Source organism: Falco peregrinus, chromosome 11, assembly GCF_023634155.1.
Source record: "Falco peregrinus isolate bFalPer1 chromosome 11, bFalPer1.pri, whole genome shotgun sequence".
Taxonomy (NCBI): Eukaryota; Metazoa; Chordata; class Aves; order Falconiformes; family Falconidae; genus Falco; species Falco peregrinus.
Window position 1 is genome coordinate 9,100,908 of NC_073731.1, and position 26,525 is coordinate 9,127,432.

General features: G+C 42.3%; 1 long non-coding RNA gene across 1 annotated transcript; it reads left to right on the plus strand.

The window, feature by feature from the left end:
* The first annotated feature begins 21,697 nt into the window (after positions 1-21,697).
* Positions 21,698-25,672, plus strand: LOC129785335 (uncharacterized). Its single transcript, XR_008749250.1, has 3 exons — positions 21,698-21,836; positions 22,133-22,171; positions 24,630-25,672. It is a non-coding gene; the product is annotated as an uncharacterized LOC129785335 (long non-coding RNA).
* The last annotated feature ends 853 nt before the right edge of the window (positions 25,673-26,525 follow it).

Consider the following 26,525-nt stretch of genomic DNA (forward strand, 5'->3'; position numbering starts at 1 on the left):
GCTTTTCTAGGCCTATTTAGGACAAAATTCAGAATACCCTTGAGAAGTTACAATAATTGACTGAAAAAAGAAGGGCAAATTAAAGATCCTACATTTACTTGGTAATAATCATCTACCCAAGTACGAGATGAGGTGCAATTAGGTGGCTGACAGTTCTGCACAAAAGGATTGATGATAATAGCAGGGAGTCAGCAATGTCTTCCAGTTTGTGAGGAAGATAAACATCAAATGGGGACATGATGCATGAGCATTAGATGTTCAGAGCAGTGACAGGAAACCAATAACAATTTCCATATACGAAAAGGATTTCTGTATAGAAAAAGAATAACGTGATCTCTGTGCCCTCTCTAGGAAAGATACCCATAACACTGGCAGGATGCTGAAGCAGTCACATGAAATGCAAGAAGCTTACTGCCTGGCTTGACATGCATCTCATGTAATGGATGTCTGCTTTTTGATGAATTAATGTCTGGATAGATGTGTCATTACACTAGGACGTACTCCACACAACCCATGTTTGGTCTTTAGTTCCTTTGTTTCCTAAATAGTAGAGTGAATTAGCAGAATATTCTGCTTTCTTTTGAGTCAGAAAGTGGGACTTGAGATGCAGTAATCAGTTCCATTCCATCTTTTCAATCAAGTGAAGATTGAGAGGGGTGTTCAGGAACAGATTCTCTGAAAAAAACCCAAGCCCGAGTATCTGGTTGATAATAAGAAGAGGAACAAATGAAGTCAAGCGTCTAGAAAGGTTAAATGCCATAAGTAGGCAGGAGCTAGTTAATAACTAAACTTCCAAAAAGAAAAATGAGAGAGAGCAGTTTAAATTGCTCAGTATATGTAAAAAAAAAAAATGATCATCATCTTCCTGACAATGAATATAGCAGGTAAAAATGCTTAACTGCAAGCTAGGGGAAAAACATACAAGAATTCCTCCAGGAAATAACTTGATCTTCAAGATGTTTTCAAACAGATGTAGCAATGACAGAAAAGCAAGTGGGAAGGGTACTGAAAAGCTGTAAGTAATGTGACATTAAAATGTAGTGAAGAAAATACTGACTGGATCTGAAGAGGATGTTCCTACCTAGAATAGACCTGGCTCTGGTGGCCTGATCTGAGTTTTGGCATCTGCCTCGCTCCCCTAGGCCTCCTCAGCCTTCAGCTTAGGTCAGTTTTCCCTTCAGCCCTCTCAAAGTAATTATTCCTCTTCCCAGAATATCCTCCTGCTTGTTACTTCATCTTTCCTTCTAACTGAGTTTAGTTATGTTTCTTTTTTTTGTTTGTAAGTTTACCTCCTACACCTGCAAGATCTGTTGATACTTATCATTACAGTTGTGGTTCATTAAGAAGCCTGAGTAACCGAGATGCAATTCACTTGAAATTGCATGTATAACTTAATGCCATTTCATTATTAATTGTTTTCATTACCATTAATCACCTTTCTACAAAACCAGTGAGATCCTACAGTGCCTAGGCTCGAATGACAGAATTGTTAACTGAATTCCTGATTGAAGATCTGAAGCACTGGTAACTGCATCATACTGAAAACCATAACTGGCCTCTGGTATCTTAATAGAAGTCCCTGAAGGGCTGAAAGAAATGATTTTATTTCACTGTCCAAACTGAGGGAACAATGTCAAGGAGATATTAGGGAATACTTGATATCAGTTAAGAATTTTGAAATAAATGTACAGTTTCACATCTTGCTGTTGAGGTGCAGAAAATCAAGACTCTTGTTTCAGAACTTTGTGAGCTGATACTAAGAATTCCACACTTCATCATGCACTAGAGGAGACACAACCACCAGAGACATTGGAAGAATAATTATTTCAATCTCTGCCTTGAATAACAGATTGCCCTGGGTTGCAGCCAAGTGTTCTGCACGTCCGATTTGATTAACAGTGTCACAAGCCAGGTACCCCAGAGCCATTCATTAATTGCATTACAATTCATTACAACTTTAATTCTACACACAGAGGAAATGCTAAGTTGGATGGACACCTTCTCAGACGGTCTCAGTAATAACCTGTTCTTATTCATCAATAGATATTCAAGTGCTCAAGGACTCTCTAGTTTTCAACTCTGCTATCTCAACAAAGTTGAGGCTTTCCAACAAGAGGTCTGTAAACTTCCAAGGCTTTTCATTTCGTATAAGGCAGAGAGAGAGATTTAAAAGTTCAGTAAAAATATTGGCTTCAAACAACTTAGAAACTTTTTGCTCAAATTTTTAGCTCAGAGCTCCACACCACAAATTTCACCCCAGATTCTTATAAACTTCAACCAAACTTCAAGTGTATCCAACTAGAGTACTATAGTGGGAAATAATTAGCAACTTTAACAACAGATATTTTACCAGTCAAAATGTAGTAAGTATACTCTGTAATAAATTATCAACCTCTGGTTTTCCTTTAAGCATCTTCCCTTTTTCATTAAGATATTCACCATATTTGAATTTTCTGTTTGGAATGCGTAAGAGAGCAATACATGACCAAAAGCTGACAAACCATTCACTGGCTTCTCTTTCTTTTTGCCAAAGTGTTGCTGGTATCTTTGACACCAATCTTTCTCAAAAAAAAAAAAAGTCTCCCTCTCAAAGAGTCTATCAAAACCCAACAACAGTTCATTCTTTCTTCTTAATACTTTCTATGGACACTTAAGCCCTGGCATCTCTGCCCGCCAACCTTATGGTTGTCCACTCTGTTCACTACAGGAGCCAGTCAGAGCACTGAAGCTGGAGGCTTCTTGTGAGAAGCAGATAATGAAGAGTAGTTAAAGCCCCTCAGAGCAGCCTTCTTGAATGACATGTGGCAGAGCAGCATGGGAAGCCCTCATACTAAAACCCATTTCTGTGCAGGTATCCCTACCTCCAGCTCTTACGGCAATACTGTGGTTTGAGGATCAGCCACAAGTTCTGCTAGTCAGGTAGTGTTTAATAAACTACTGCCAACACTTAGATTTCTAAATGTAGGACTAAACCAAAAACACTTCCAAAGCATTGAACTTGAACACTGAACTCCTAATAATTACGACATTATGACAGAAGCCAGCTGGAGCTGTCAAGCGCTCAACGCTTCCGAAACTCTGGGTTGCTAATTACCGAGCCAAGAGCATAACAGCAGATGTCCATCCACCACTGAACATCCAGGCTGCCGCTGTCTTACAGATTTCCACACCACCAATCTCTGCATGTACTCAGCTAAAACATCACACTCGAAGCAAGCAGTTACTAAGCCAAAATTATTCATGCATTGAATTCAGAGTGCCTTTGAGATTATTTTTTCCCCCCTTTTTGTTTCACCACTTATTTGATGGGGACAAGCATTTGCTTTCACTCCTATCTCTCTTCGTAAAGTCTCACTCTCTTGGTTTAGTGTCTGCTTCAGGTTTATTGTGGTAATATTAAGTCACAAGTCTTCCATTTTGGATAAACAGTGAAGGGTATGTTTGCTTATTTGTAGTTCAGCGTTTCTGAAGGACAGGGGTAGGAACTACAGGCTAGTGCTGCAGCAACAGTAACTACAAACACTAATGGTTTCCAAAGCCCAACATTTTAAATTGCCTTGTGTACAGTCTATTTCTTCTACTGTCAAGAAATCAGTAGAAAGCCTTGCAGCAATTTGCTCTTTAGAGAGAGCGTGGTGGAGAGTGAATTATTAACACTCAGAAGTCACCCATTACGTGGACATGCCCATACGTAGTAAGAAATATTATTTTGCAAATATATGGTGATTGACCTGCCGATCACCACAAATTCAAAGCTGAAGCAGCTGCTCAAAGGCATGCCTGCATAAGAGTCTCTAGGTCCAACAGGTTGGGCTCCTGCTCATCACACCATCCTGGAGGAGACCTGCAGGTCTGAAATAACACATATCCACTGCTGGATATGGGGCTGCTTTAAGTCTTGTGCCTGCCAGCAAAGTTCATTAATACGTGTCATCGCTCAGACTCTCACCTAGCTAATACTGTGTATTCCTCACTGATACACAAAAGCCAACACCATGCGGTAGGCAAAGTTTTGCATACAGCCTAATGTACCCCGTGCTTGCTAGTCCTCTCAAACACATGCAAGGTATGTCCCCCAGCAGCGGCACTGGCAAACAAAAATACTCCTTAATGAGGCATTTTTGGGTTTGTGCTGAACCAGCACAGCCTTATTCACGTTTCATGATTTCACTGATGCTGTCCGGCTGGGTTTGTGTTCTCTGGTTTAATGCTTCTGGACGTGAGCCCCATCACTGGTACAGCAAAGCAGAGCAGGTAGCAGAGTGAATTCCGCAGTTGCATGGCTGGCTGGCACCAGCAAAGGGCTTGGCTCTTCACTTAGCAGATGTCACTTTGTATTAGTCAATTGTCAGAGATCACTTTTTTTTCCCTGACAGCACTGCTCCTATTACAGTTTGTGCAGCCTCTGTAGAGAGGTTTGCCCTTGCTTGCATGAAGCATTTAAGCACCGAGTCACATTTCATGCTGCTTTTAGCTGAACCCAGTTTTCACATCATTCTTCCATGTTGCTACAGCACCATCTTGAACCACTCAGACATCTCTCCAATGCTGCCCACTATATAAAGCGTGGCTGTAAGGTCATTTGTTTCTTCAAGTAAAGATAAGGAAAAAGGAAATTAATCCCTTTGACTAAAGCTTCCATACATGGGTTTTTTGAGATTTTTGCTCATTAGATTTTAGATTTGGCATCAGGGTCCATGATTGAGTGCCTCAGAGGGAGGGCTACCTTGCTGCCCCACCTTTCCTTGCTCAGATGCCACCTTTATTTTTGCTAGGACAGCAGCCACACACAACCTGTGCTCCACCACCATAGGGGAAAATCACACTTCTATTGGTAAATTTTCTGTTTCTCTAAAAACATTTGGTGGATGTTTTTCACATTAGCCTTCTGTGCCTCTTTTTTAATTGACATGAGCAGACTACTTCATTTGGGTCTTCATATTGACATGAAAACGCAGCTCAGAAAACACTGACGCTGCCTTAAACCACAGCACTCAGTAAACTAGAAAGTCGTTGTTACACCAGTAGCTTCATCTTTAAATCAGTTCTAGGAGGGGGTGAGAGAAAGGAGAGCAGTGAGAGTATGCAGTAATTACACACTCCCCCTCATCAGAATTGCATTACCAATAAATCGGCTAAGACGACTGGCTTCTTTCTAGTTTCCTTGCATTTAGCCATTGCCCCATAACCTTGTAACAACAGAGCTGCAGTGTGATTAATCCATAGTTAATAAAGACAGTATTTCAGCCCCACTCTGCATGTGCTCAGCCCAGTATGGTCAGCCATAGTCCTCTCATGCTCAGAAACCAGACCCCTGCCAGACAGAGAGGAGAACAGGAGCAGAGTTACAGGTCTGAACAAGGTAGGTTAGTCCATAATTATAGACACTGATCATGAAAAAGCACAGGAGGGTTTGTGTTAAGGAATAACTGGCACACAAGGGTCCAATGAACAAACTTAACTTATCCTCAGCATGCTGCCTTGCTCCTTGTTCTTTGTTCCCTGCCTTTCAGGTTTGTTGAAGAGCCATGAGGTTTAGTTTTAGAAACGCCTCGTATCAATTCCTTTCTCCAAGCAATGCATATCAGCGCTTTCAGACCCCCAGACTCTGAACCTTTTAGCTTTGGCAGACCATACGTATATCATATTTATTTATTTGTTCTGGAAGAAGAGAGTACGTTTGGTTCAGATATAATTGTATGCTGCATGTGTACTCGTAAAAGTGATTTGTGAATGACCTAAGCGCAAGTTAGCATCAGAATCTCTGTGTTGCAGATGGACACAGAGACAGTGTAGAGAGAAATCTGCTCTACACAAAAAACAAAACACATCAACACACTCACACACCATACACACAAGGGCCTCTGGAAACCACGCAGGCTGTCCAATTTCCCTTAATTAAAGTTACTGCAGATTCCTTCAATGAAATTAGACTAATCAAGGCTTATCAGTGAACCAGTACAAAAATCTTGTGCTGTTGAAGACAAGCTGTTTGTTGCAGGACACGCCGGATCACAAGGCAGTTATCTGGGTAATACACACCATGTGCATTACCATGGGATGCCAGATATGTTACCAAAAGATAACAGCTCACAATTCACAAGCAGCTAATTTATGCAATTGTTTTTGATGCACTGTATTAAACGCTTACAGCGCAGTCAGATGAGTTATCCAAAAACATAAGCCCCCCTTTCCCCCTGCTGCTAAGCTCAAGCCCAACACTTTGCAAAGCTGTACTGCTATCACAGATGAGTTACTACCGGGCAGAAAGATCACCCTTATGCTGAAACACACCTTAAACAGGAGAAAAAGTTCTGCCCCCAGAACAAAAAAAAGAAGTAACTTACACCCTAGGCTTGGCTGCGATCTGTCCAGGAGACAGGGCTAGAGCAGTGCCTGCACAGCTCAGCTTAAAAAAGGTTCTAGGTGCCTGGGGCTGCCCTTAAATAAGCCTGCAGGTGTGATTGAGCCCCAGGTGAGGCTGTTTAGGGTAACGAAGTCATCAACGAGCTGGGAGTCTTGGCTAGCTCCTGCAGCTGCTGCTCCAGGAAGCCTGTGAGGGAGCTGGTAGCATTAGGGACTGGTGGCAGGGGCTCGGTGGTAAAGAGCTGCGAGCTGGGGCTGGTGAAGCAGGCTATGGTCTGGCGGCGAGAGCTTTTTGGGGTTACCTTAAAGCTAAACCTAGGAGGAAGACCTGTGACTTACTTGTATTTAGCCAGGTTAACTCGGAAAAATACCCCTCCAGAGCTCCAGGTGGCATCAGCGACTGCTTAGACCCAGGCAATCCCTGGACTCGTGCAAGGCCTCTGCTTAAAAGTAGCAGCTATTTGCTGACACACAGAGTCCTCTAGATACTGGGAAATAAACCTGCTTTATTTTATATGAAAACAGGATTCTTACTGAGCTTACGAAAGACTGCAGCTCTCACAGGATATTTCCCATTGAGCTTCCCAGCCATGCAATGCTGAGCCTTAGGTGGTACCTCAGCCTGACGTACTCAGTGACTGCAGCATCTTGCTTCTGAAGCAGAGAAGTTGCGCTTGCAGAGATGCTATTTGATGACAGGGTGGGTGCATCATGTCAGTATGCTGCTTTTTGCAGTGGGTGTTTTATATAAACCTGTCTTTAAATGTCCTTTGCTGTGAGGGTGGAGAGATACGGGGAAGAGAAAACTCATCTGGGCTTAATTCCAGGTTTTATATAAATAGGTGAAGGAGAAACAATTGACCAACAGCCAATATGCTTGAGCTGAAGAAGGAGAATGGCAGCAGCACACAAGTAGCATTTTGTGTGTGGCAGATCCCTTAATTAAAGAAGCCTTGTCTTTTATCTACCTGCATCAAGCAGCTTGCTCTGAATACTACCACATTTGACCCCGTTCTGTGTACCCTGTTCCTGACACCTGAAGATCACCCATGATGTTTGACTTTTCCTGGAGCACTGTGCACTTAAGCACTTGAGATGTGACACATGTTGTGCACACCATGATAGACAGGGAGCCTTAGACAGGGACTGACCCTAGCCTGCAGGCAGAACAACCCAGGCTGCCTTTTTGCACGGCTATTTCTCCTGGCTGGTCTGAGAGAACAAATGTAGAAGGAACAGACAGCCATCAAGGCCATCTTCTGCCTGGGTTAACAGCTCCTGCTCTACCACTGAACTGGTTGGAGCTGGCAGTGGGGAAGCAGTGTCCAGCAGTGTTCATTTCTAGCATACATGCCATCATATTACAAAAAGCACTTTAACACTGTGATGGATTAAAAAACTACATATCTTCTACCTTATGAAGTTTACATTGACTAAAAGAGTGAATAAGCCATCTTCTGCTATGTCCCTGTACAATGCTTGGCACGCTCAGGTTGTAAGCTCAGCAGAGGCCCCTAAGCACTGTGCGAAGTGAACAAGGAACGCTGGCTTTCAAGATATCAGTATCTCCTGTTAGTGCTGAAGGGGAGAAAAATTATTCATATTCTCCATGCACTCTCAGGTGGGTGGCTTTGCACTGTGACCAGTGCTTTTCCTCACTAGTGAGTCAGGGATAAAACTGTAACCGGTAAATTTTTGTAAGAGAAGTGGCAGGGGACCTTGCAGAAGCAAACATGGTAACTTAAAGTGAGGTAATGTCCAATTACAGGATTTTTCCATTGAAATTACTGTCATTTGCAGTTTTGTAAGTGCTGTGACAAGGCTGGCATTGGAGACATGTGGGCAGGAGGTTTTAGAGCCAAGGGAACCCTCACAAACACCCTCCCTACAAATGAATCTACTGAAAGAGGATGCAGCAAGCACTGATTCTGCAGCTAAATCAAACCAGCCTCTACAGTCCTTGTTCCTCAAATCCCAGCTATTTCCTTCTGTCCCCTTCTCTGGGCTTGGCTCCAGTATAGTTTTGTTCTGTTTATCCCAAAAAGGAAACCCAGCCCAGGGTCCCCTTCCCCTTCCTACCTGCAGTCAGAAGCAGTCAGGCAAGGCTAACCAGTGCTACCCCACGTACGTCCGTGGTGGTTCTCAGCTCAGCCCTGGACCCCTCAGTATGGCATGGCCTGTCCTACACAATCCATCTTCACAGCAGGCATAATTTATCAGCATATCAGACTTCATGGTGTCTAAGCAGCCTAGGTTTGGTTTGAGGTGAGGCTGGTGCCAGTAGCTTGGAGGAAATGCAAAAACATCTTTATATTATCTCAGTTACCTACCCCTTCCTTATCTCCTCACCCCCTGCCTCATGTCTTCCCCCCCATTTGGAGTACCCAGCCTTACGCTTTGCATAGCATCAGAGGCAAAAATTGCAAGATAGACTCTCCATTAAAACACTGTCCTTGACTTCTCTACAGACCCTTACCCTGTCTCATCAGTTCTGAACTGAGTGATTAAGGACTGAACCACTAATCTTTACTGCTTAATAAATACTGAAATACTGCCTGGAAATGAAAAAGCATAGCTTTTCCGTGACACAAACAAAACAAATATTTTCCACTGCAAATAGTCCTTGAAGTGTTCAGAGTCACCCTGGGAGAACCTCAGTTATGTCCCAGTCTTTGAACTAAACTAAGAAGCAGGAATCTTGTGGCTGATAAAAGCCAGGCCATTATTTTAAAAGTAAGAATGTTTAATGTACAATAACAAAGCACATGATGAGTCTTCAAATGAAGAGAGGGGTTTTTTTTTCAATGCTATCTTCTCAGAAGCATAGAAATAAATGGTGACTTTTGACTCGGGAATCAGCCAAGCAATTACACTGGCACATTCTTACAGAGTATATTAAAAAAAAAATAAATATATATATATATATATACCCTGAAACATGCAGTGGTTTCTGGTCACTGCTTTGAAGTCAATTCACATTCACTTCATCAGCACTACATCAAAAGGAGTGTGGAGTTTATGTTTGCATTTAACTATGAGTACATCCAAACTAGCTTACTTTTTCAGAAAGGAAGGATGGGAAAAGAAGAGCAAGAAGGCATGGATTAAAACATTTTTTTTTATGTCCATAGGAAAAATAATAGTAATGAAACCTCATACGAATGGGGTGTTATGCCCTCTATGCACTACATTCCATCACACTTAGGCGATAGTTAGAGAAGGGATATTTCACTTCCACCTTCTCCTATGGACACAGATATTTCATGCCTTTGCAGTGCTCAAAGATGCAAATGCTTTTTGTAACCAAATCACAGACAGGCAGTTGGGAGGAACACTTTGGTGGACAAATATTTCTCAGGCAACATGCTCTGCTGACAAAGGGCAGAACTGACGGTGGGGAAAATAGCAGGCTGGAACAGGATGCAGCCGTGGTGACCCATCCTGCACCCGGCCAGCCATTTGTTGCATCCACAGCTTTAAACACAAGAACCAGTTCCATGGAGCTTTGTTCTTGCACCGCTTCCTCCCAGCAGTGCAGGCAGAAAATGAGTGGTGCATTGAAGCTGGTGATAAATGATTTTGCTCATTAATAGTGAGGAACAACATCTGTTAAATGTTGATGCTCTACAATTACAAAAGAGTAAATAACGGTGCTTCCATGGAGACAACTGAAGGTGAATTTCTCCTCGATATTATATCTGAGCCACTTTCTGCCATGAGATATAAGGCTGCCACATAGCCATGTTCCCGAGCGTCTGATTCTCCCCTCAAGGATGTAAACTCATCCTTTAAATAATGGTAATTCCCAAGCATAAAAGGCAGAAGTGAGGTGAGGCTTAAAGAGAAGACACCTAGTTGGTTTTAGGGTTTTTTGGTCCTTCTTTCCACCCGGTAGATAGTGAAATAGATGTAGGGTAACACCAACTAGGAAAAAATTGTCCTGCAGGAAAAGACAGTGAGCTAGTGAGGGCTGCAGGCAGCTGAGGCCTTCCTGGGGGGCTCTAACCCCTATCATAGGAGCAGGACCCTGTGTCTAGTAGTGGGACCACAGCACCAAACTTTTCTCATTAAACCACACCCAGGATGATATTATATTCAAACACTGAGAAATGTGCCACCGGTTGAACACTGTGCTATTTCAATTTATAATATTGTTAGCAAACACTCTGAATATACGTTAAAACCACTCAGATGAAATATGGCCTTGTCTGTTCAAAATACAGGCAGCTGATAATCAAAGGAGTTTTTAGGGCCAAGGGAATTACTTTTATGGAAAGAATTGTTTAGGAAAAAGCTGGTAACTGGGATGTCTGAGATCAGGATCTGGCCTTCTGCTTGCTGTGTAACTGCAGGTGCACCAGTTACAGTGATGGTCTGACAACAGCGCATTTCCATTACTGAAACTTCCCATGGATTCAGCACAGCAGTGTTCTGCCCAGCAGCATTCATAGTTTGCCTGTTCATAAGCAGGAGTCAATGACTGGAAGTTTTGCAAAATATTTTGAGAGATTAGGGATAAGGCTTCATTTTTCTTTTACCAAAACTGAAGGGAAAGCAATGCTGTATTTTTAACATGCAGGATGAATAAGTTTGATTCTATTGATCAACTTATGATTTGTAATACAGCATAAGATGAAATTAAACCTGGGTAATTTCAGCAACATTTTAAAAGATCCCAAAAGAAATGTTGGTTTACAAAACAAAGTTCTAGTACGCAAAATCTATGTTTTGTCTTTTTTACCAAAGGCTAAAACTATCTACCATATATGTTTCATAAGAACACTTCTTTTGCTTTTAGCCCAGGACCTAAGGACCCTGCTTTCCTAATAAACTCATGTTGGAGCTCCAAGATGAATTTCTCATAACTGCATCCTGAAGAATCTATTTTGTGAAAATGAAAAATGAACATACTATTTACCTGTCAATACTGTAGCACATTCACCAACGCAAAACAGCGCCTCGCTTCCCCACTTCCAGCATTTTGAGAGGCAGGTTGCCATGACTTAGCTGTGCTGGGACATTATCTGTAATAAAGAGCTTTCAACGGCTGGGCAGACAAAATGCCTTTCTGCCAGCCAGCTGTTAATTACCATCATCTGAGTCTAATTCACTCCTTCACTCCCATGCAGAGTAGCTGTCTGCTATTTTGCTGCTTGCAGCAGCATTAATTGAGCTGGCTTCCCATTAAAGTTGCTGTCATTCAGTAAGTGCCACAACACTGCAGCTACCAGGTTCAACCAGGTGTTTCCAGAAGATGACCCACGTTTGCACTACCCTGCCTTGAGTATTTTTTATTCCAACTGTTCCATAATGTGCAGCATAACATGCTTTAGGGGTTGTTTTCTCCAAGCTGCCTCAGAGGAAAAGTACCACTGTGCAGCACCACCAGGCTGAGCTGTGTGTTTGGAGATGGGATGCTGCTGCCTGAGCCTCTTTCACAGGGTGATGTGATCCAGAAAGGTGGTCACTGCAGACCACATGCTAATAATCCATCAGAGGTGCAGGATCAGTGTCTGGGTACAGCTTTTCAATTAACAGACACACTCTGATCACTGCTACCCTGTGCTGGCCGTAATAGAGCATCGCTGTTCCTTGCAGTAAAAATAAATTCAGAGTATGACAGATAACACGTTTTGTTAGCCAAGAGTGCAGATGCCTATTCAGAAGTATAGCAACTGACAGAATAAAGCAACAGCGGAAGAGTTCCCACTACAAACACCTCATCCTTTTCATTAGGAAGCTCAACCACAAACCTCAATCTGTTATGACCACCCATGCTTTCAGAAGAAAGGTATTTTGGGGAGCATTTTAGGGTGGAAACATTGTGACAAGCCTCCGTCAGACCTTGCTGGTAGACTAAATGCTTCAAATAGATTGAAAAAAGCACAGATTATGGGCTGGGCTCTCATCTTGCATCTCATCTGAACATGCCACTTTACTTTCACCTTGATTTGCCTTGAATGTTTATTTTTCTGCTTTCAAAGTTTCTCTTTTTTCTACACTCTCAATGAAAGCAACATTAAATACTTTAAATTAATTGCATATGTTTCTGAAAACTAGAAATTTTGAGGAAAATTAGTCATATTTTTAAAAGAAGTAGGATAAGGTAACTGAATGTTAATACAATAAAATAAAGTTCCAACAGCACCCAAAGCTTCCTGGAGTTTCTTGAACAGTTTAATCTGTTAATCTTTTGCAATGAGCAGACCTTTCCTGGATACCAACATTGAGTAGTAGAAAGCTACACTGAACGTATCAGTGTGCAACAGACTGCAGTTGTAATCTTCAGGGCAAACCCTAGCTGGAGCAAGGGAAGTCAGTGGAAATTTTGGAGTTTATTTTAATATAATTGGACTCTCTACTTTGTTTCCACCTTGTGGCCTCTGAGATGCCTTTTGTAGAAAGTGGAGCAACTTTAAAAATTGTGGGGAAAGGCTGAGCTCCCATAGGTACCTGCTTGGCCATTAGCTTCTGAGTTCATGCATCTTCCCAGGAAGCAGCGCACACTTCTGAAAATTTAAGCTGCTATAGCCCAGCTGCTCCCCACTTAGGTACTGCCACAGTTCAGGGAAATGGTCCCATCCCACTCAGTCTGAAAGGGTGAGCTTTCTAGTTCAACTTTAGTTTGACAAAAACAAAAACTTCCGTTTCAAGACTGAAACTCCATGGTGATGCTGAGATATGACAGACAGCATCCTGCTGCCCTAGGCTGGGATTTACTTCCCTGCGGCACTGCCGACAGGGAGCAGTTACCTATCACTATGGAAAAAGCTGGAGAAAACCAGCAGAGAGGCGCCAAAGGCTGCAGTGAAGCTAGTCAGGAGGGAAAATCTACTAACAGATGAGTAACTGGCTTGTTCAACATGAAATTTATTCTTATATTCTTTTTGTTTTACAGCAGGAAATTGATAGCTCACTGCTTGCATGCAGTGCAGCTCCTACTAGAATTGCTAAGAAATGGAATAAGAACAAGGAGCAGAATGAGCAGTTCCTGTGTACACCTCCTCCACCACATATGGGATAAAAGTATTCCCAACAAGCATTTATTTGCAGTGGTAATAGGAGTGAAATAAAAAGAAAGATAGATGTGGCACCCAATTAGTTTTGCCTATTTCCTTCCCCACATCCCCACTGTATTCACTGCCTTTCCCAAACCTCAGGTCTTTGCTGGCCTGAGCAAGTCAGAAGATGCTACCCAAGCTGTGGAGATCACTGGATCCCTTCTGTGCATAAACATCTTGCACATCTAAATCTTTTCATCTTCCACACTGTGGAGAACTGCTCTAAGCTAAACCTCCTGCACAGAAGCTGTAAAAACAGTCAAAAAAAGAGTGGCGAAGAGGAATCACCATACATTTGCAGAGAAATAAAAGCCCATCATTATCAAATATGATCATATAGCTCTTACCTACAAAACTTTCCAGGTTGTGAATCTGCTGAGATAGTCCCAAGACCTGAAGACCTCCCCATCCTCCTGTGACAGATGTGAAAATTATGTACAGCCATTTCCTAGCAGGCTCTGACGAAATCTAGAATCCAATATCCCAAGATCTCTTCTACAGAAAAGTACAAATTTAAACATCTCTATAAACTAATGAAAGACCTCGGCAATACAGAATGAAACGTGCAATTGATAACAAGTAGAAGTATTTAAAAGAATTGCAGGAATAATATTTTCCAGGACTTCCATCTTTCAGAAATCATTCAAGATTAGGAATCCCAATAACTTTTAATGAGACTTCAAGGTAAACATTCCAAAGTGAGTTTGTGTTAGATTCCAAAATTATTTAAGCATCTGAGTATAGACAAGGGGTTTGCTACAGATGTTACTCATATTACAGAACTAAGGGAGTTCATACACCTAAGACTATAAACAGACATCAGCATTTTTTTAAAATTTTCTTAATTTTATTTCATTTTAATTCATTAATATCCTACCTACGTCCTCGAAAGAACAGCATTTTCTGGAGCAATCCTAATTTACTTGCTGTAAAAAACAAAACTGAAATCACAGCATGTTTTGGGCCAGCTTTTGAGCGTTCATCATCCAGCTTCACCGAGTGAGACATTTCATAAAAGATCCAGACTGTCAACCCTCAGAGCAGCATGATTGCTCCTACAAAAAAAAAAAAAAAAAAAAAAAAAAGTACATTTGCAGACGCTCAAAGCTGAGCACTGTTGTAAATTCTGCTACATTACTAAAAAGCTTACACAACAGCTGAGCTGTTCTCACTGTCAAACCTCAATTGCCAGCACCAAATATTTTTCAAAATGTAATCCAATATAAGGTAACAAATGAAACTGAAGTCCTTGAATATACTACCCAGGGCTTCTGCAAACAGCCTTTGAGGCTTGAATGAAATATGTATTGAACCTGAAAGCCAGACTCCTACAGATTACAAAAGGCTCTGAAACAATTTTACTAAAATTCCCATGTTGTAAAATTTTGGGGGGCAGTGAGAGGAGAAATGTGTTGACTTAGGAATGGCAAAATAATGAAGTGTAAGAAAATGGCTCTCAGGGCAAACCCTGAACAGGTCACTGATGGTGTATTACCCTGTGTCCTTAGATCCTCAGTTACTGACACTATTCATCACCAAATTATCCTTGTCCTCTGAGTGTAGTAGCACAGAAACTTCTTTTCTTATGCTCAGAGTCTAAAGCCATGACAATTAACCTTTTTGGTATCTGATGCCAAACAATCTTTTGCAAGTTTTATATTTGTTGGTGGTTAAGGGCAACCTTAGTGGCCTTCAGTGCTTGATCAGACACATCATCATTGAGAACTAGAGAGGAACTGACACAATCAAGACCCCGGCTAGTGATAGGCACCCTCACAAAGCTGCTGGGTGCCCCAGAGCCGTGCTTGCAATCATTCTGCTCCCTTATGGTAAGTTTAATATGGGAGGAACCCAAAGAAAACAGGACTGGAGGCCAGGAGATGGCTGGGATCGGCATAAGGGGTTCCCAGTGCCCTCTGAGACCTCTGTGGCTGTTTCTGTGACAATCATTACACAGAAACACCTCCCCAGGCCTCAAAAGCAAGCTGCAAAGAAAGATGACTTGTTTACCTGGTGTGGGAAGTGTGCTCAAGAGAGTCCCCAGCTAACGGGAGGAGAGTTTCCAACTTTGCAAGCCCTGTAGTCTGTCTGCTGTATTTATTCCTCCCTGTGCTTACCTCCCCATACAAGCAGGTATTTTCTCTTGGTGACAGCCACCAAGTAACTGCCTATGTGAGGGAAAACACCAGTTCATTTGGGAGATGTAGAATCTGCCTGAGAACAGAAGAAGAGCAAAGTGTTGGAAAGATTTAGAAGATGACCCAGAAACTAAATTAAACTAAATGCCAGGACAATTATCTTCTGAAAAATAAATTCAGGTATCATTTTCATACACTGTCAAATTACAACAGATAAACAGACCACCTAAAGAGAAAGACCTTTTAATTAAAAAAAAAAAAAAAAAAAAAAAAAAAGGTTTGCCTCCAGGGAGGACCAACCAGCTAGTATTTTGTATTTCTAGCACATTTGTCACTGATGTTTTGGTTTGAAGCTTTCAATTCTCTATTGTCAACAAAATTACTGTCACCATTCAGTTCACATAACACACCTCACACAGATCCATCCTGCACAGACAAAAGTGACTGTCACGCTTGAAACAGATGCCCTTGCAAAAGGGGTCCCACAGGAAATTTTTATATAATGGGAAAGTAACACTTCAAATAGTCTGGATACAGCTTAGTCGCCCATAATGAGGTAAACTGGTATTTTTGCAAAATGCTTACATAAACCAACCTTTCATATTTTAATAAGCAGGTGCAAAATGAAAGAATTAAAACTTCCCATTTTATTGGGATACATTAAAATGTGTGTTGCAGAGGATGCATGAAGCAGTCAAAAGGCTTGAAATTACAGCGTTGGGAAATTCATTTCCAAGGCAGTAGAAAAGGAGCCATGCTTGGCTTTGGGTGTCTGAAATCTGTTGTATGCCTTTTCTCCCCCCCCTTATTATCCTGGTACTTCCTAGAGATCTGTATCCACTGGCCTTTTCTATGCTCTGTAACCTTTTGTGAGGAGGACTGTCATCTTGTTCAGTGCCACAGGTCCTATTCCATAGACCCGGATACTAAGGAGTTTGCTAATGCAAGTGCTGAATAACAATAAAGACTAACGTTTCTTTGATATAAAGTATGCCAGAGGATCTGAAAGAGAGAGGGTAATGTAATATTCTTTCTTTTTCTTTCCCTGTGAATTGGCCAAATCTTAGTGAACACTGGACCAATTTTCAGCCACTTCAAATGAAAAGGATCAGAATCCATGGTCTGCTGTGTCTAGAAGGTGGTAACTGTCAGCAGGAGTATTTTGACACCTACTTTTAGCTAAATATGATAACTTATGCTGGAATGGTTTCTTTAAAGATGTACAGTGTCAACAGATTGCGTTTGTTGTTTTAAAAGGACAGTGGAAAAATCAGATGTCAGTTGATACACCAGCTAATAAGAAATACATAGGAGTCATTTTTTGTTCTGTTTTGCTTTTACAGGGGCTACAGAAGTACAGAGAGGAAGTTAGGAGAAGCCATCAGGACAGGCTATGTGAGTGCCTTTTAAGACAAAACACTTATTGATTTCAACAAAGGATTCATTATATTTAGAAGTGTTTGTGTGCTAAATCGACAGGTCTAATGTGATAACTAGATTTCCAAAGCTGAAAAATGCCTAGAGATACATGAAAGAAACCTGCATAACTCACAGCAACATCCCTGAGCTTTTAAAGTTGATACCTAAAGCTAGGGGGAAGAGTAAAGCAAGATAACCCTTGTAATAAAGCACAAAAATCACTGTCTTCACTCCCTTCATCATCTCCCATAAGCTACTTAGGAACTTTCTTAACACCTTATTGCAGAAATGAACTTCAAATACTTATAGAATCATTTAGGTTGGAAAAGACCCTTAAGATCAGCCCGTCCAACCATTAACCCAGGACTGCCAAACCCAGCGTGAAACCATGTCCCTAAGCACCACATCCAGTGTTTCTTAAACACTTCAGGGATGGTGACCACCACCTCCCCGTGCAGCCCATTCCAGCGCCTGACCACCCTTTCAGGGAAGAACTTTTTCCTACCATCCCATCCAAACCTCCCCTGGGGCAGCTTGAGGCCGTTCCCTCCTGTGCTGTCCCCCATCACCTGGGAGAAGGGACCGACCCCCCTGCCCACAGCCCCTGCCAGGAGCTGCAGAGAGCGATAAGGTCCCCCCTGAGCCGCCCCCTCTCCAGGCCAACCCCCCCCAGGTCCCTCAGCCGCCCCCCGTGAGCCTGGTGCTCCAGCCCCGTCCCCAGCCCCTGCCCGGCTCTGGACACGCTCCAGCCCCTCAGCGTCCCCCCTGCAGTGAGGGGCCTGAAACACCCCAGGGTGCGAGATGTGGCCCCACCAGTGCTGAGGGCCCTTCCCCGCCGGGCAGTTCCCAGCCCCTGCCCCAGCCTGCAGCTGCGGGGGGCTGGTGTGACCCTCGGGCAGGGCCCGGCACTGAGCCCTGTGGAGCCTCACCCCATCGGCCCGGCCTGCCCAGACCCCCCTGCAGAGCCTCCTGCCCCCCAGCAGGTCAGCGCTCCCCCAGCCTGGGGGCAGCTGGGAACTGGCTGAGGGTGCGCTCGATCCCCTCATCAGCGATAAACAGAACTGGCCCCAGTACTGGGCCCTGGGGAACACCACTGGTGACCAGCCACAAGCTGGCTTTAACTCCACCACCACTCTTTGGGCTCAGCCATCCAGCCAGTTTTTTACCCAGTGAACATTACACCCATGCAAGCCATGAGCAGCCAGTTTCTCCAGGAGAATGCTGTGGAAGATGGTGTCAAGAGCTTTAGTAAAGTCCAGGTAGACAACATCCACAGCCTTTTCCTCATCCGCTAGGTGGGTCACCTTGTCAGAAGGAGATCAGGTTCATCAAGCAGGACCTGCCTTCCATAAACCCATGTCAGCTGGGCCTGATCCCTGGGTTGTCCTGCACATGCCATGTGTTGAGCCCAAAAGATTGGCTGTTTTAATTCAGTATGTCAAAGCAACCTGCTCAAGGAAAAGGCCAAGCAAATGCATCATTATTTAAAATAAAAGCTCACCTTCTCCTTTGCAACTTCCAATTTAGCCATGAGCAATTTTCCATCTCATAGGTCTCATTTTGATATCTTTAGTTTTAATCTCAAGGCAAGGGACCATTCAGTAAATGTATTAATAACACACAAGTCATCTTCAGTCTTGCATTTCCTAGGTGGCAAAGTTCTTGGAAATTAGTGGAACATCTAATACAACAGTGGCTAATAATTGCTGAGAAACATGTGGATCCATTTGAGGAACAACCACAGCCCACTCTTAAGGCTTACGGGCTTTGCTCAGGTACAGCAGTGTGCTGAAACCAGCTTGGAGGGTAGCACTTCACATAAAGGATCACTTTTTTTGTTTTTTCTTCCTTAAGAAACTTCTTACACCTATGTAAGGGTCACTGTGCACAGGAAAGAAAGCAAGAATGGCATGAGTATTAAGTTTCCTGGAGTGTCTGCTCCTAAAACTAAGCATGAAAGATGAGAAAGAGAGAAGTATGTCACCAGCTACTGGGTTCTGATGGGAAATCTAGAGGTTTTTTAGCATCTTCAGAAGCTCTTGGCAATTGCCCGCACCGCACAGTTGCGGCATCCAGATGCAAAGCAGCTGACTGCCTTCCCAAATATGGAACTAAGGCACTGCTCCCTGTCTAGCAAACCCTTGTGAAATGACCCGAGTAGCACTACACCAAAGCATAACCTGGATTTAGTCATGGCTTTCTGTTTCTGGCTATTCCTATTAGAAGATTTGCATTCACAGTCTGTCCTTGATGCTTTTCAGGTACCTCTTGTTTCTCACATTACTTTATAATATCAACATTCTTTTAATCACAACTGGACAAGTGCTTGAAAGGCAGAAATGCCCTGGGAAATCTTCAGCAGCCAAAATGCATAAAACCTCCAAACTGAAGTAGCCGTAGGCTGGGAGAGAATTAGGGGATAGTCTCATTTACATGAGCCTTGTACTTACGCTTTTCCATATACCTGCTTAATGGCCAGGGCTGGTGACAGTGCTGACCTTGAACCACACGTTTCCACCAGCACAGCTGCTCTGAGGTTGTTTCATATTTCACAATGAGCCTTACTCTGAAGTAGGGTGCCTCAGGTCCTGTAAAAGCAATTTGCAATGTTTTTATTTATCCCCCTCAAAGATATGCCTATCATAGCTGAGAACCATCTAAAACTTGTTGAGGACTAATCAGTGATCACAAGGAAACAGCATATCTAACTTTGACCATTCAGTGGGCTGCCTTTTATTTTTCTTCGCATTTCAGCCCTTGCACAAGTGACAGCTATGGCTGTCAAGTTCCAGAGTATTAAATGCACTGCAAAATATTGGAGAAAAACACAACTGCTGTAGAAGAGGTAACCTTATTATAGGCTTTATCTCTTTGGACATAAATCTGAAGGTTTCAAAATCTCTTCACGGCCTTACCCCTCTCCTGCTCCCATCACCATCTTCCCCGCAGCATACTCCCTTCCAGTGTGTTTCTCCCTGAGCCTTTGGCTCAGCTCAGTTTCCCCAGTCTCCCTTCCTGAACTGAAGCTCCTTTTTAGTCTTCCACTTTGGTGTATCAGCCACATCTTTCTCAGCAGCCCTACACTTTCATTGCCCTTTCTGTGAAATCAGCCAGCTGGTGCCAGATGCACTGTCTGAGCAATGTTTCAGCTATAAATCCATAGCTGCATTGGCTGAGCCATGATCGAAAGATGTGGCAAGAGGTACCAAAGGCAGACCAGAAGGCAGAGGAGTTAGCATTGCTAGCGGTGCAGTTAAGCTCTGTTATTTATGCCAAGGGCTCTTTTTTGATAATTGCTCAGCAATATTGTCTGATCTGCTGGAAGATGTTATTTCTAAGGCAGAACATTTTCAGTCACTGAAGCCATCCAAGGAGACAGAGGGAGGAAAGCCAATTGAAATTCAATTTTTCATAATGAAGTAGGAAATGAATTTGCAATTTCTTATTTCCAAGTGAATTCCTTACCGTGAATTGTGAGGTTGCAGGCTCAATGCCATTAGGACCCAGCAAACTGGAAGTCACTCACAGGTCCTTTTGGAGGGCAAGCCCTGAGGTGAAGGCAGCAGGGTCATCCCACGGGACAGATCAGATTTATAAAGCCTCTATTTCTCTCATGCAGTATAAAGCAAACAGTCCCATCCCAAAGCTGAAGCTTCAATGTGGGCAACTAGCTTCCTGTGGGAGTCATTCTCTGAATTTTGCAGGTCAATTTGAGCTGCTTATTTAGCCATTGCTCTGTGTCCTGTGCTTTAATAAACAATGCTTCGTATTTTGTTCTGCTCCTGTCCTCAGCTGCTGTCAGCAGGCAAAGCATTATTGATGTTCTCGAGAGAGCCAGGCTGTGAGTGCTTTGACTGTAAGAGCAAATAAGGTTAAAAAAGGGCTCATTGCACAACAGTCTGTCTACTACAAAAACCAAGACCTGGCAGAAATCGGTGAGAATAGGTATTTTGTGATACTTCCCTCATCCTCCAGTAAATTCTTGGCTGAGTCACACCTCGGTTGTATGATGTCACCAATTAAAGGTGTTGAAAATGTTAAAACAAGTATTAGCAATTCTTGAGGGCCTGGAAGGTTTTCCAGGCAATTTAAATCAATATATTCAGACTTCTCCAGAAAGGGAAACGTGGCCTCTCTCCTACCTTGGAGCATAGCACTAACCATTCAGTCGTTGACTTTTGGAGCAATGGATGTTTCATGTTTTGTAGCAAGGGTTTTGGTTCTGGTTCATTTGTTTTCATTCAGTATGGCTGAAAGGAGTTACAGGATGCGCTTGCCAGAAATACAGTGTAACTTTTATGGTTTTCCCAAGAAAGTGAGGATGATTTTGAGCTTTTTTTAATAGCTATCTTCAATACATAGATATACATGCACACACACACACACGTATTTTTAAACTTAGGCTTCTGGACAAATATACTCAGATGCATGCCTGCCCTCCTAGCTGTCAGTATTGCTAGACGCAGAAAATTTTCCCTGAAGTTAAGGTTACACATCAGCATGCTCCTGAGCTTAAAACAACCAAGCCCTGCTTCTCAGGGTTGCTTTTGTAACCTGCTTCAGAACAAGTTTCTTTGCCCCAGAAAAAGCATTTCAAGTCTTTCAACATAGCATGCAAACATTAGCAATATCCACTTTCGAAATAAATTGCAATCCCAGTCTTGCAGGCAAAAAATGAGCTGAAAGAGAGCTGCCCTGCCAGCAACCCAGCTTCGACAGCAGGAAGATCACCTTCCTGGAAGTTACAAGACACAGGCTTAGAAAAAGCTCACGTTCTCTCTAAAGAATGAGAAAGATGACTGCATGATCAGAAGAAATCACCTCAAAAAGCACATGGGCTTGGCTTAGGTAAGTGAGCTCTGCAGATGGGACCTGGCATGGGCTACACAGAGGGGACATAGGCACAGCTCAGTTAAAGGTTGTACCAGTGAGGCAGGGAGCCTACAGCCTCCATATGGGCAACTTTCTGTTATCATTTTACCCTCATAATCTGCTTCTGAACTCCCTGTTTCATGAGGAGCCAAACATTTCTCTAATAAACCCTGCAAGGCTGCCCTTTCAGGTGGACACAGGCATATGCTTCTTGTGAAAGCTTCATAATTAACATAAGCCTTTGAAAGCTGTTTCTTTTCCTTTCCCTGCCGTAAGGATGCATGGCTACACCATGACCTGGACAGACATCTTAAGGTAACATAACTGTTAAAGCTCGAATCAGACATAACTTTTCCCCTTGTGTTGAGATTGCAAAGGAAATGCTAGTTTCCTCATGCTGGGGATACCTGTTTTATGAGGGAAGGTGAGGGCACCCTTAAGTCCATTGCTCTCTGCATGAAAAGAATCAAGGATTCACTGATCTGAAGAGCTCTTCCATCAGTGTTGTCCACTTCCCTGTAAAACAGTTGAATGCCCACTAATCCTTGGAGAAAGTGAGATTTTTATCACTTACTGTTGAAAAGCAATACTATCACCTTGCAGGTATATTGCTTCTTGCAAAACTGAGGCAACAGAAGTGGTTAGAGCTGACTCCTTTTACTTTTCCTGCCTCTTGGCTGAAGAACTGGAACTTCCAATTGTTAAGAACAGAGCATGTTCTAAGACTGTCATTTGCATCTTGCGGAAAAAAGTCCTTAAATTTATGAGGAGGTATAAATCTCTTTTTGGATGGTAAACTGAGGCACAGCCTTAAGACCCAGGAGTTAGTAACTGCACAGTTTTAGTGTAGATGTGGGTACATGTTCACACAGAATTCAGATTGTAGCACAAGTAGGGACTTGGCATATCAAGGCTCCGCAGCACTCAAAAGTGGAAAAAAACCCACCTGCTTTCTACCAGGCCAGCATCTGAAAAACTATCAGCTCCAATCCCCTCTTGTAATGTTTGTGATCATTCTGAATAACAAAGTATCTTGTATGTTATGTGTGCCTGGCATCTTTCAACAGTACACATCTGCATTTTGGCAAGATGAGACATGGCTGTTGATCCTTGAAGAAGAGAACACTTTAGGTGAATTTGGGCTGTTTGCTCCAAAGCTGCACCTGAGTCTGACCCCAAGAGATGCTGGACGTCTACAGCTCTTAACTGACCTTCCCTCTGCTAATGTGACTCTGCTGCTAATGGTGCAGTGCTTCCCTGTTAGTTATGGCTTTGCTGAAAGCCTTTCTGGTATCTGGTTAGCTGCAGTCTACCTGAAATCTGATCATGGTACGCAGTGGAGCAAGAGTTCACTGTTTATTACTGAGTCTGCCTCCTTTGGTCATTAGTCACCCAGGGATCGTCTTCCCAAAATGAAAGAGGAATGCCTTCAAGTTATATGTGTGAGCCACTTCAGTGTACTCACAAGCTCAGCAGTGTTCCAGTGCATCACCTATTGAATATGCCTCATTTCTTTCAGCTAATTTATATCCTACTTGAAATTTAACCCAATGAGTAAAGATAATTATATGGGTCAAGAATGTGCGTGGCCTTCAGGTGGTGTAAAGCAGCTGCAGAAGACTGAAGGGATTTTCAAACACACCTACCCATAAACTGCTGCTGTTTGGAATAAATGTCCTGTCTCCAGTGTGACTACTTTGATGAGACTCCCTTAATAAGGTGCAACCTATGCCAGCATCTGTTATTATGATGTGCAGCAAGATTTTAACACTCCAAGGATCTGTTAGCTGGTGTCCCCATCTGCGACTCCTCAAGCAGTCTGCAGAGGCGCGCTTCAACCATGACAAGCAATTAGGCACCAGCATGACTCTTAATGATCGGCAGTGAGACATGTCTGTCTTGCTGTGTCACTGACTGCTACAGTTTCAGGGTATTTGCTCTGCAGGCAGGGGAAGAGAGGTTTTATGTGTGTTAATAGAAGCCAATAAATTATAAGAAACAACCAAATGAAAGATAGATTATATTGTCCTGCCTTGCAAATATTTAATTCAATTGTGGAAAATGTTCAGCTTCAACATGAGAGTACGTGATGGCCAACGCTCCAAAGCAGCCTATGGCCCTAGTGTGTTATGGCAGTCCTCCTCTATCAGGGCAGCTGGCACCCACCAGCAGATGAATTGGCTTATGTTTCCTCCATGAGGAAAAGATTTTACAATGCCTTCTGCATGCTTCCCTCCTTATTTACTTACTTTGCATGACTTATCAAAGAGACTGAAATCCTTGCCTTAACAGTACCTGATGGCTCTAAGTTCTGTACTACTACAGCACTCACTCCTCATTTTTCTCTTGGAAGCTTACAGTTTTCACCTTTCCATCCTTTATTTTTCTTCATCCTCTCTGTTCCACTATTTCAACTTGCCTTCCTTTTCCAAATGTCACTCAGTCTCTTCCCATACCCATATGCCGTCCCAAACACCTGACCTTTGATTTGCAGAGAACTCTGTGAGCAGTATCTGGCAGTTCTGTGGGAAGAGTTGCTTTTGGAAACCTCTCACTCATATTTCACTGGTTTCTCCAGGCTTTATGTTTTGACAACCAGCATAAATTCAAACAGTCAGGGTAACAAGTAGAGCCAACCAGTACAGGGACCTTATCAGAGGCGCTGCAAAAGGTTTTCATAGCTATAAACTGTTCTAAAGAAGTTTTTCCCTTAAATATTTTAGACCTCTAGCAAAAACAGACCATATTTTTAATGTTCTTAATTTTGATCTAGTGAATTCCAGCACTTCCAAACAAGTCTACAATGGAAATTTCTGTTTCATCTGCTCCTGGAAACAGTTATCAGCATGGTTTATATGCATAAACCACCAGATAAAAGACTCCTGAAGACCCTCTCATTCTTCAGGTAAAAAAATAAATCATAAGAAAGTGCAGTAATACCTCCAAGAATCTGAGTTCAGATCCTATGATTCAACGATTAATTCACACTTTTCTGCTCCTCAACTGCTTATGCTTAGTCTGTATGCATGGATAGCCCTCATGGATGTGGCTGGAGTCAATACACAACAAATGCTTAACCAACTAATCAACCAATCAATTAACAATCAATAAACACTTAATTGCCAAAAGAAGCAAGGTCCTTTAAAGCTTGGAAGCCATTTTTCATCTGATGAAGGCCACCAACACTGTGGACCCCCAAGTGTGGTACAGAGACCGGAGAAAGAATAAAAAAGTTACACCCAAATAACCCCTAGCCACAAGTGAAACTAAGTGCACTTATAATTTAAACTCCCCATGGTATGCAGTTTCGGGGTACATATTTTAATTCTTGCTTTACTTCACATCACAACCTTTTGACAAACACTTTATGCAGTATTTAAAAAGGGAAATGGGTTATCTGAACAGTGTCAGAACACAATAGCTGATACTTACAATATTTTAGCCCTGCTGCTCAGTCTGTACAAATCCTGATGAAGTTAATCCTGTTGATGCAAAGTGAGCAGCTCACGTAAATCTGCCAGGGACCTCTATCACTGAGCTGCAAGAGTTCAGAGCACGTGAGCAAAATCACTCTCCGAAGTAATGGAGCTTGAGCATTACAATCAAATAATCACACTCAGGCTTCTTTCATTTCTTTTCAGCACATACTGCCAATTGGTCATCCTGTGGGGAAAGATTAGGATGTGTTCTGTAATGACATTGAAAATGTACATTAACAATTAATGCAATTCATTATCACACTATTTTAAAAATGAATGCAAATTGTTTTTTGAATGGTATCCAAGCCAATTTGATTTAGAGTAACTGCTTGCAGCAACTTACCTCTTTGTGGTGCTTAACATTTACTGAAATAAAAATGCACTATTCTAAAATTTATGAGAATTGATTTCAATGTTTTGATGAACTTTTCAGAAACTGCAAACGTCTTGCGTAAGCTGCTTAGGCTGAGATTCTGACACTAACTGGCTTTTAGGAGATATATTTTATTCCAAGATAATTTTTAAGGTCCATCAAGGCCATTTGAAGTACCTAAACAAAAGTGTGTTTATGAGTAAACATAAAAATCTGGTGTTGTGCAGTGTCAGTTATCAGAAACATTGCTGTTCCTATATTGAATCAAAAGCACTCACCAGTTTCAACCACCTGTTTACAACCTCACAATCAATTAATACATCATCACTGGTTAATGTAAGAATTACAGGAAGGCAATGATAAGGAAGAATAAACACAAGCAGGAAATAGTTATTGAAAGTCCCAAACTTGCTAACGGCTATTTCTGATTAAATATAAATAGATGAGAAATGTCTGGCTCTAATCTTCCTGTCAGATCACCACGGGGTAAAAACACTCAAAACGTGACAGATCACACAGGCAAGCAGTTTTTCATGTAAGAAACAAGCCAGATGATCAATTAACTTATTTGGATTCTGCTGCAGGAAAGGGATCAAAGTGAGTTTGAGACAAACTCAAGAGATGTGAACCTAAACCCTGGTGACAGTTTATACTATTACAGATGCAGCAAGGCTTCCTGGAACTATACAAAAAGCCAGATCAGAAAAATCACCATGCTATCATTATGCTAAGAAGGTGAACACGTTCTCTCCATCAAGTAGAGTCATTAATATAAAGGATTATACTGTTTGCACCTCGAGATATTTGCAAATGTGAA